Source organism: Coenobita brevimanus, chromosome 28 (assembly GCF_032717465.1).
Source record: "Coenobita brevimanus isolate Jiangsu-jjx chromosome 28, ASM3271746v2, whole genome shotgun sequence".
Taxonomy (NCBI): Eukaryota; Metazoa; Arthropoda; class Malacostraca; order Decapoda; family Coenobitidae; genus Coenobita; species Coenobita brevimanus.
The window spans coordinates 22212631-22224014 of record NC_136981.1 but is presented as its reverse complement, the minus strand read 5'-3'; the positions used below and the strand labels follow the sequence as shown (position 1 = coordinate 22224014).

Sequence of the window (11384 nt, the reverse complement as noted above, 5' to 3'; positions counted from 1 at the left end):
ATCCCAGTGTGAACTTGCCGATGTGGGTTTGTGAGTGGGAATCCATTACTGAGACTATTTTGGGTGAGAATTGTATACCATGAACCTCTGAGTGTGAGTCTGTCAGCATGAGTCTTCGTGTGTGAGTCTGTCATCATGAGTTTGAGTGTGCAAGCCTGTCAGCATGAGTCTTTGTGTGTGAGCCTGTCAGCATGAGTCTTAGTGTGTGAGCCTGTCAGCATGAGTTTTTGTGTGTGAGCCTGTCAGCATTAGTCTTTGTGTGTGAGCCTGTCAACATGAGTCCTGTGTGCGTGAGTCTATCAGCATTAGTCTTTATGTGTGTGAGCCTGTCAGCATGAACTTTTGCGTATGAGCCTTTCAGCATGAGTCTTTATGTGTCAGTCTGCAAACACTAATCTTTATGTGTGTGAGCCTGTCAGCATGAGTTTTTGTGTGTCAGCCTGTCAGCATGAGTTTTTGTGTGTCAGCCTGTCAGCATGAGTTTTTGTGTGTCAGCCTGTCACAATGAAGCACTGATTGTAAGTCTATCAGTATGAGTCCTCAAGTGTTAGCCTGGGTCACAGAGAGTAAGCCTGTCAGCATGAGCCTCTGTGTGTGAAACTGTCAGCATGAATCATTGTGTAAACCTGTCAGCATGAATCTTTATATGTAAACCTGTTAGCATGAATCTCTATGCGTGAACCTGTTAGCAAGCGTCTTTACATGTGAACCTGGCAGCACGTGTCTTTATGCGTTAACTTGTCAGCTTGTGTCTTTATGTGTGAACCTGTCAGCACGATTCCTAATATGTGAACCTGTCAACATGAGTCTTTGTGTGTGAGCCTGTCATCATGAGTCACTGAGTGTGAGCCTGTCAGTATGAATATTTAAGTGTAAGCCTGTCACCATGCCATGAGTCAGAGTGTAAATGTATCAGCATGAGCCTGTGAGTGTAAGCCTAACACTATTGCTCCCTGAATGTAAACCTGACTCTAACAGTATTTGATTAGAGTACATGCCTGTCAATAATAACCTTCAATGTGTGACCATTCTTCCGTCTGTCTGTCTGTTTATTCACTTCTCCCATCCCTGCAATTTTTCTGTCTTTCTCTTCCACCGACCCCTATCAATCTGCCTTTATGCACAGTAACGTAGTGTGTATATAATTCCTTATAGATTCAGCAACACTACAAAATTTGTATCCTTAACCTCCCCTCTCCCCAGAAAAAATGCAAACAGACCAGTAAGGAAAAACGGCTACATGAGAGAGAGAGAGAGAGAGAGAGAGAGAGAGAGAGAGAGAGAGAGAGAGAGAGAGAGAGAGAGAGAGAGAGAGAGAGAAGCTAATACATTATCACCGGACTGAACACCTATAATCCAGTATCGACATGACATGTGGACATAGTGTGGGACACTAACAACCGCGTTATAATGGATGATCAATAATAATAATAATAATAATAATAATAATAATAAACATTACGTATCTGTTTTATCAGTAAAAGAAATAGCTACAGAGCCATCAGAGTAGAAAAGAGGAGGGAAGGATGATGAGGTAAAGTTGTTAGAAAGGTTTTTGGCAAGGTGCCAGAAGAAGTGGGAAGAATTCATGCTGGAGTGTTGAGAGCGTTTAGTACGGACGAAATTATTTTTAACAGAGCGAAGAACAGACTTAGCACGATTCCGGGCAGAAACGTAGAAAAGATGTGATTCAGGGGTGGGTTGGCTCCGGTACCTTTTATAGGCCCTCTCCTTGTTGCGGACAACATTAGGAAAAGAGTGATAAAACCAAGGGTTTCTTGCATTTGTCAGAGGATATGAGAAAGGAATGTATGCTTCCATGCTCCAGAGAATAACCTTCGTAATGCGCAAGGCACACTCAGATGGCTCCCAGCCATGAAAGCAATAATCATTCTAGGGAAAATGAAAGAAGTACTGCCTTAGGGCCTTCCTATCCGCAGCTTCAAAGTGCCACAGACGACTTTTCTTTGGAGGGTCCACAGGCAGTACCGATGCGATAGGACAGGTTAAGGTGATAAGGTTGTGATCGGAGGAGCCCAAAAGAGAGAAAAGATTAACAGTGTAAGCAGAAGGATTAGTTGTAAGGAAGAGGTCAGGTATGTTGTAGCTCTCTCCAAGGCGGTCAGGGATACGGGTCGGGTGCTGTACAAGCTGCTCAAGGTCATTAAGGATAGAAAAAGTGTAGGCTTGTTCACTACTAGCTACTACTACTGCTACAACAACAAGTACTACTACTACTGCTACTACTACTACTACTACTACTACAACTACGACTAATACTAGTACTACTAGTATTGCTGCTGCTATGCTGATGAACAGTATAAATGTATTGGTGTTAGCTCAACTTATTCAAATAAAGTCCTAACTGCCATGGCGGGCAGAAAAGAGTGAGGTATAGCTATACAATGGAAGAAGTATAAATTTTTTAAAGTTCAAAATATTAGTCTAGGGAAAAACCTTATGTTTTTTAACATTAACATATATGAGAATAGTATCAAATTTGTGGCTGTTTGCTTCAACAATGATCTTAAGCAAATCTCAGCATTAATAACCATATGGAATCTTTATCGGTTTTGCAAGATTTTGTCACTGATGTTAACTATGATTCAGTATATTTTATTGGCGAACTTAATGCAAATCCTTATAGGGTAGGGCCTATATAATCTTAAATAATATTATGACCTGGAACTCATATCCTCTGGTGTTTATGTTCTAGCTAGCATTACAACCTATTCACAAAGTTCAATATCTATAACTCACAACGCAACACAGTAATCTCCTTAAATCATGACTTATGCAAGATCACTAAATGGGGATAAGTGTCCCATTTAATTAGAAAAAAAATTACATCCAATTTACTAATAGAGAGGTATTGCATGATTCCTTTATTGCCTTCACTGCCAGTCAGGCCCGCATCCAGGACTGTGCACAAGGTGCACGTGCACAGGGGCCCCCACATCAAGGGGGTCCCCACCAAAAAAAAAGTTTGGATGTTTGGAGAGAGTAAAACTCCATCATTAATAAAAAAAAAAAAATTATCAAAACAAAAATCAAAACAAAACAAATCAAATCAAAACAAAACAAACCTAACCTAACTTAACCTTGAACAAGCTTACATTAAGGCTTTTGTTCAAGGTTAGGTTAGGTTTGTTTTGTTTTGTTTGTTTTGTGTGTCCGTGAATGATTTTTTGTTCTTTATCGCATGTATCGCTAGCCAGTGCATTGGTACTGTATACTTACCATGAGAAAGTAAAACATAGATTTCCCTAATTTTTCGCTTTCTATAATTGTCTGAATTACTTTTTAAAAGTTAGTGCTATAACCAATTTTCTTACGTTTTCTATGGTTTCATTATTGATATCTCGTACGGTTCTCGTTCATTTTCTGTACTGGACCTGGCTCTGATCCTTGGCTTCAGAAGTTCACACAATCACTTGTGTTCTGGCTTTCATTGCAGCAGGTAAGTGTTGTCCACATCAGTTCTTGGGTATCGTATTGACGTAGTTCGTATAACTGCAACGTTGTGTTCTTATCACAGATGAACATACTGTAAGAAACTATTTTTTTCTTTTGTTTTTGGACGACATGCGCCTGGCACTTTCATAAAAAGAACCCCGTTTGAACATCCTCATTAATGAGAAAAACGACAAAAGAGCCACTAAAAATGTGTTGTTGTATACGATGTACCATTATTCAAACTTACCGTTATAATATGCATTCATTGTATCCTATTAAGACACTTTTCAGTTGAAAGCAAGAAGTAACTTTTGTTCAGTAAATGAATACATCTAATAATATCTCCTCAAGATTATCACTGATCCTTTTTGTATCTATGTATTGCATTTATATTGGCTGGGGGTACGAGAAAATTTCCTGAGATATCAAGGGGTACGGGCACTGAAAAAGGTTAAGAACCACTGGCCTAGACTTATACTGCTACTGCTGCAGGTGTTCTACTTATACACTGTACCATATGCTTGTAATTCCATGCATGTACAAGTTGTAGGTTGGCCTCTCAGAATTTCCTGTAATTCTTGGATGCAGTCATCTTGTATCTTATAATACACTATAGTTGACTAGTAAAACGTTTCAATTAAGTAGTCCCTGCTATCACAAGTAGTTTAAGTTAGCAATAACTCACACTGTCTCACAGAGAGGGACAGAGGTGTAGATATCTGTTTCCGATTTTGGTAAGGAGTTAGAACACTACAAAAGGACATCAAAGAGTTTTCTACATAATTTTCATTTCAATTTCAGAGTTTATCATGAGTGGATTTGGTGACAGGCACAGGGGTGCCCGTACCTATGCCAGTGGAGCTCAAAAAAGAAAGCATGCCAAAGAGAAAAAGGAAAAAGAAGCAAAAGAACTTGCAAAAATGTCACGTATGACAGACTTCATACATTCCAGCATGGAGACTCCAAAAACATCTAAAAAAGAAGACGAGGATGCAATCGTTGATGCAGTAGGATCTGAACAGAACAAAGAAAATCAACAAGGGACCTCAACTCTGACTTCAGATGAACAGCAATCACAGCATGAACACCAAGAGCCACCAGAGAAATCAGAAGGTACTAATGATGAGACGATGATTGATGCAGATGCCATTGGTACAGAAACTGACATTGGTAAATGGCCTGACCATCTGAGTAAATCGGTGGTAGACTACTGGATAAAGAAAGGTTCAAAGGATTTGCAGCACTGTGATGAAAAACTGATTGACCAGAAGTCCTACCAACAGACAGGAGAAAACAAAAGTCGCAAGTGCACAGTTGGCATGTTTACACGACGCATGCACAATGGGGAAGTGATCAGTCGATCGTGGCTGTGTTTTTCTCCAAGTACTGGAAGTGTCTACTGCTACGTCTGCAAACTTATGTCAGCTTCACGATCACAGCTCACACATGGAGGATTCTGTGATTGGAGGCATGCTAGTGCTAGACTCGCAGACCACGAAACATCGAAAGATCACCTCCAATCGGTTCTGGCACTGACGAGACGGACGGCAGAAGTAGGGACAATTGACCATGAGTTGACACAACAAGTTGCCCAAGCTGAGGATTACTGGCGGAGTGTTCTGAAGAGACTGGTGAGCGTGCTTTCATTTCTATGTGAACGAGGCCTAGCCATCAGAGGTGATGATCAGATCATTGGATCCGTTCATAATGGAAATTACCTTGGTATGTTAGAGCTGTTGTCTGAATATGATGATTTTCTGAAGCAACATATCCAAAAGCATGCAAATTGTGGACGGGGCCATACTAACTACCTTTCTTCAACCATATGTGATGAGCTTATCCAGCTAATGGGCAAGAAGGTTTTGGATGAAATCATCTTGCGTTTGAAGAAATCAAAGTATTATTCGATCTCTATAGACGGCACCCCAGATGAAGGCCACGTTGATCAACTTACTTTCATATTTCGCTTCATGGAGCTCACAGAACCAGTTGAGCGCTTTGTCACTTTTATGCCAAACCAAGGTCACAAGGCACAAGAGATGTTTGATGGTTTGATGGAGTTTCTCAACACTCATGACATCGACCTACAAAACTGCCGTGGTCAGTCTTATGATAATGCTAGTGCCATGAGCGGGAGATGGAACGGTCTGCAAGCTAAAGTGGTGGCAGAAAACAAACTGGCCGAGTGGATTCCTTGCACAGGACACTCTCTAAATTTGGTTGGAAAAATTGCAGCAGAATGTTATGCAGCTGCTGTGTCATTTTTTGATTTCCTTGAGAAATTATATGTCTTTTTCACTGCATCTACACATCGTTACCAGGTTCTGACTGAAACACTCAAGTCAGCTGGGAGCTCTGTCCTTCTACCAAAAAGGGTTACCACAACACGGTGGTCATGCAGAGCTGATGCCAGTAAAGCCCTTGAACAAGGCTATTCATCATTTAAGGAGGCGTTGATGAAAATTGGAAATGACAAAGATGAGAAAGATGTAACTCAGTGTGAAGCAAAGGGTTTGTATGATCAGATGTGCCAGCTCGAGATGGGGATATATGCAGTGTTCTGGCATGAAGTGCTTGACAGAGTAAATGCCACCAGTCACATATTACAAGATCCAAAGGCTGACCTCAACACTGCAGTTGCTGCATTAACATCATTGCAGAAGTTCATTGAAGACAAGCGTGATTTGTTTAGTGAATATGAAGCCAAAGGAGCAGAGAAATCAGGGACAACAACTTACAGACAGACACGCAATCGCCCACCAAGTGTGCGACTGAATCCACTAGATTATGGTCGAGGAAAAGAGGCACAACTATCTGATGCACAGAAATTCCGAGTTGAAAATTTCCTGCCTGTCATTGACCAATTTGTGGTTTCCATGAAACAACGATTGGCAATTTGGCCGCATATACGAGAATATGCTCCCTGTTCAGTTTCCTGCGCAGTCTAGATGCCATGACAGCTGTTGAGATTGAACAAGCTGCTGCAAAGCTTGTGAACACATACAGTGAAGACCTGGACATGACCCTTGGCATAGAGCTTGTCCAATTCAGTGAATTTGCCAGGATATTTGTAAACGACAAGGCAGACCAAATATCTCATGAACACTTCTTGTACAAGTTGATTATAGAGAAAGGGGTCCAGGACACTTTTCCTAATGTAGAGACTGTTCTTAGACTCTACCTTGTTCTTATGGTGAGCAATTGCTCTGGAGAGCGAACATTCAGCAAGCTAAAGCTAATCAAGAACAGGCTGCGCACATCAATGGCACAAGAACGCCTCAACCACCTCACACTGATGAGCAGTGAGCATGACATTTTGCGACAGATAAGTTTTGATGATGTCATACATGACTTTGCAAACAAGAAAGCTCGCAAAGTCCAAGGACTGTCTTGAGTAAGCTTCAGTTCAGTAAGTGTTACTTAAGATTCAGGTGATGTAATTACTTTAACATTATCCGTTATACAGTAATTGCTTCATATCCTGGTTATCAGATGATGTGTTTCTCTACTCCATTGTGTGTTGTTCAAATAGATATTAAAGATTTTATGTTGTTCACTGATGAAACACAAGAAAATTGTTTGTTTTTCTTAAAATGATAATACTTTTAAAGACTTTAGCTAGCGTGCATGCTGTAATAGAGCATAAAGCACTGGGAAGTAAGAATACCATACTTTTTCTCCATTTTGTTCTTGAGTGACACACACCAAAACCTGTCCAGAAGTATCCCTAAAATGCTCAGAATGCATCTCAGAGGATCTTAGAACCGTCTGCTTCTGGGGGCCTAAAGCGGCCCCCAGACCCCTTGCCTAGATGGCTTCGGTCCTTCGGGCCTCGCATTTGCCTTACCACTTTCGGGGCCCCCACATAGCCTTGTGCACAGGGGCCTCCACACACCTTAATGCGGCCCTGTTCACTGCAACCAAAAATTATTTAAATTCTCGATGTTTCGCATAACAATACCCTCAGTTGGACCTCTAATGTTAGATCACTTGCTAAAACCGCCTCAAAGAAACATGGATTATTGTACAGAATCCATAAACTCTTCACTGACGCGCAGTTAGCTGTAATTTCTAATAGCCATGTGTGCTCTCCGTTTGAATATTGCTCACCCTTGTACAGTGGATGTGGAGAGAAAGTTTAGAACAAAACTATAAGAATAATTAATTGCCCAACAGTTATATATGAGCTCCCCCTCTCCTTCTGCTACAAGTACGAGGGAATGTTGCCTCCCTTGCATTATTTTGCAGATTCTTAGATGCCAAATGCTCAGAGGAAGTTGTATTCATTGTGATATTTCTCCACGCCTTCGTCCGTGCCACACAGGCATCTGATAGCGCTCATGACTGGATTGTCACACTACAATACCGCTGACCTTCTGCCTCTCAGAATTTATTTTTCCCCAGAATTGTTTCGATTTGAAGCTCGCTTCTCCAGATTATTCCCCCTCCAAACTTCAACCTACAGCAGTTCAAATCCAACTGTTATATATTTATCCTTTTTCATTTTGTTTTTTCTTTCCTTTGTTCATTATCTGTTAAAAAATGTGGAGCACAGTTATTGCTTATACTGTATTTGCAACGCCACTGAAGAACGAAGAAGGAAGATTTACTTCATGTGACTGGAATCATTTGCCAATAAATTTAAGTCCATTACCTATAGTGTCCTTCGAGCCATCTACTCTGAAATATTTATGAGCACCCATATTACCATGTCTTTTGAATATTTTTAATACATGAATTAAATCTCGTGACCTACATCTACAGTAGGTAAGGTAAAGAGATTCAGGTCTTCTATGTGCTCCTTGTATGATGTACTTCTCACTTTAGATTTCATTTCGATTACCCTTCGTTGTACTCTCTCAAGTTTATATATTTTTTTGTAATAAGGTGACCGGAATCTGAGAGAACTCAATGTGGATGTATTATAGAATTATACCCGGCTTTGATTATACTCTCTGTTTACACTGAAACGCTGTACCAGTAAATCTTATTTGAATTTTGACCTTCTCAACAGGCTGCATACTCTGTTTGCTTGGTTTAGGAGAACTTGTTACTGTTATCTCTAAGTCTTCTTCGTGGTTAACATTATGTAGATGCATCCTGTTCATAATGTAACTGTTTTTTTCTATTCCAATTCTATATTTAGCATTTTGCATTTACTAATACTAAAGTCCATCTTCCAGGCTTAGGCCTAATAAATTTTCAATTTAGATCACCCTAAATTGAATACTTCTATAAAGACGTGTATTCTCTGTTTCCCTCTTTGGCATCACCAGCAAACTCCATATTTTACAAAATAATATCATGTATATCACACACATACACACACACACACATATATATATATATATATATATATATATATATATATATATATATATATATATATAATATTATTAATCCCTCCAATATCCGATGTAATTGGGCCATAGGCAGGTCCGGATAGTGGTCCTGTCCGGATATTGGGACCCAGCTTATGGACTTGTACTTATGGACCCTAACTCAGAGAAACACCTATACAACTCCCTCTGGACATGCATAGCACCTATTTAAGACCCAAATCACACCAATAAGGCACATAAATGACTGATATAAATGCAAAAGAAGCATCAAATGAGGGTTTAGAGTTAGGTTCATACAATATTAAACATTCTGGTTACTGGCTCCTGGACTGTTACTTATGGACCCTAACCTAGCCTAACTCAGAAAAACACCTTCCTACTGCACATGCATAGCTCCTAACACCCTATTCACACCAATAAAGGACATTAAAAAGTGAAATGAGGTGTTTGAGGTAAGTATAGTATGGAAAAAATTAGAGTATGAAACATTCTGCATACTTACAGCAAGTCCATGGCCATCTCGATGAATAACCGCCTCCTCTCGGACTCTGACAGTAAGAAGGATTTCCTGAAGCACTTCCAGTACAATGTTCATGAAGTCTTGCACTGAACTTAGTCAATCGCACTCAGAAGTCCGTTCTCTTAACAGTGTGCACTCTTGTCTAACTTATGCTCCATTGTAACTTACTAAGTGTTGCACTCTGCACTTTAACTTTTCCCACTCTTCTAACCATTTTCTAAAGCAAAAACAAACAAGTCTATTTACGTTAAATTTTGTTCCAAATTAGTCTTTTCACTCACAACTGTAAATCCTTAACACAACACAGTGTTTTTTTCACTGCACAACACTGTAAATTCCCGTGTGGTCTAGTGGAGAAGTTCTTGCTGTTTAATCACTGTCAGAGTCTGAGAGTATCACTGGCAGGTGACCTAGGGGTGCATCGCTGGGTCGTGGTGATGGCGTACCCACTGCAGACAACTCTGAAGACAGACGCAAACTCACGTCGAGTGGTGACTCCACCGTGGCTGTGCTGGGCTGTGGCTCGGAGCATGAGGGCCTGTCTTGGGGAGGCAATGGAGTGGAGCCAGGGCTGGGCACAGAAGGGGTCACGGGCCTGAAAAAACTGTCAATCGTTGATTGACGCAAGGACCGACGATTCTGACGATTGATGATGCGCTGCCTGAAAGCACGCACTTCCTCCACAAGTCCCAAGGGCCCCATCTCCCTGTCGCAGTCCGGGTGTTCCAGGTAGTCAGGAACGAATTCTAGGTGTTCCCAGAGTGCGCTCAGCTTGGGGATGGCTGGAGTAGTGTCATGCTGAGAGGAGTCCACATCATCGTGGCCGTCCTCATCGGAATCTTCAAGCTGGGTACTGACACCTGCAACTGAAGACGCGATCTCGATATCAGACAATGTCTGATACCCAGGATCGCCCTCGTCGTCATCCATCCACTCACGCACATCGTCCACATCAACATCGTCGCCATGCGTATGTATCCATGCATGGAAGTCATCCACGTCAAACCCTAGAAAATCGTACTCCACATCCATTCCGAGAAGCAGACAAGACTAACCATTTTCTAGAGTCTTGACAGGGACTTCCTTCCATGCACTGGCCCAGTTGTAGATTGCAGACTTAATGTTGTAGCGGCAAAGGTTTTCCAAAGTCCACTGGACTCGCAAGTCCCGTCCCTCCCTGCCCTCATCCTCGTCCTCGAGAACAACCACCACCTCATCCAGGAACTTCCGGCGGTATAGGCGCTTTGTTGCCACGATCACTCCTTGGTCCATTGGTTGGATGAGAGAAGTTGTATTAGGTAGCAGAGACATGCACCTAATCCGGCCATTCTCAGCCACCAAGTCCTTGTCGCACGTGTGGGCAGGTGCATTGTCGAGGAGAAGGAGGGCCTTTACTTGGTCGCGCGGGATTCCCAGTGTTTTTGTCTGGTAATTGATGACCTCCTTAATGAAGTGGCGGTGGAACCAGTCTTCGAAGATCTGGGCTGTAAACCATGCCTTCAAAGAATGGTACCAGACGACAGGAAGGACATCCATCACCCCACGAAGACACCGAGGTTGCTTTGCATGGCCAACAATAATGGGCTTAAGCCAGTGCATGCCGTTAGCATTGGCACAACACAAAGCAGATAGCCGTTGCTTGGAGAGCTTGCAGCCAGGTACACGCTTCTCCATCTCCTTGGCTAGAGTGTTCGTTGCCAAAGAGCGATAGAATAAACCAGTTTCGTCAACACTGTAGACTTGACCGAGAGTGAGGCCCTCCCTGTCGATCAAGCCCTTCACCTTGTGCCGAAACTCGTCAACTCCATCCTCGTTAGCGTCCAAAGCTTTGCCATGAGCTTTACGGTTGGTAAGGCCATGCCATAACTTGAACGCGAAGAGCCAACCCTCGGATGCCTTGAAGTCTAGGGCGTCGTGAAGCCTGGCAAACTTCTCAGCAGCAGCCTTCAGCTCCGTTCCACGTACCATCTCACCAGCAGCACGTTGCTGTCGATACCAAATCAACGTGGAGTGGTCGATTTCAGCAAACTTGGGAGTAAACATCACATTCCTCTCCACGTTGCGTT

General features: G+C 42.0%; 1 pseudogene; it reads left to right on the top strand.

The window, feature by feature from the left end:
• The first annotated feature begins 5981 nt into the window (after nucleotides 1–5981).
• Nucleotides 5982–6850, top strand: LOC145394759 (uncharacterized; annotated as a pseudogene).
• Nucleotides 6851–11384: the final 4534 nt, after the last annotated feature.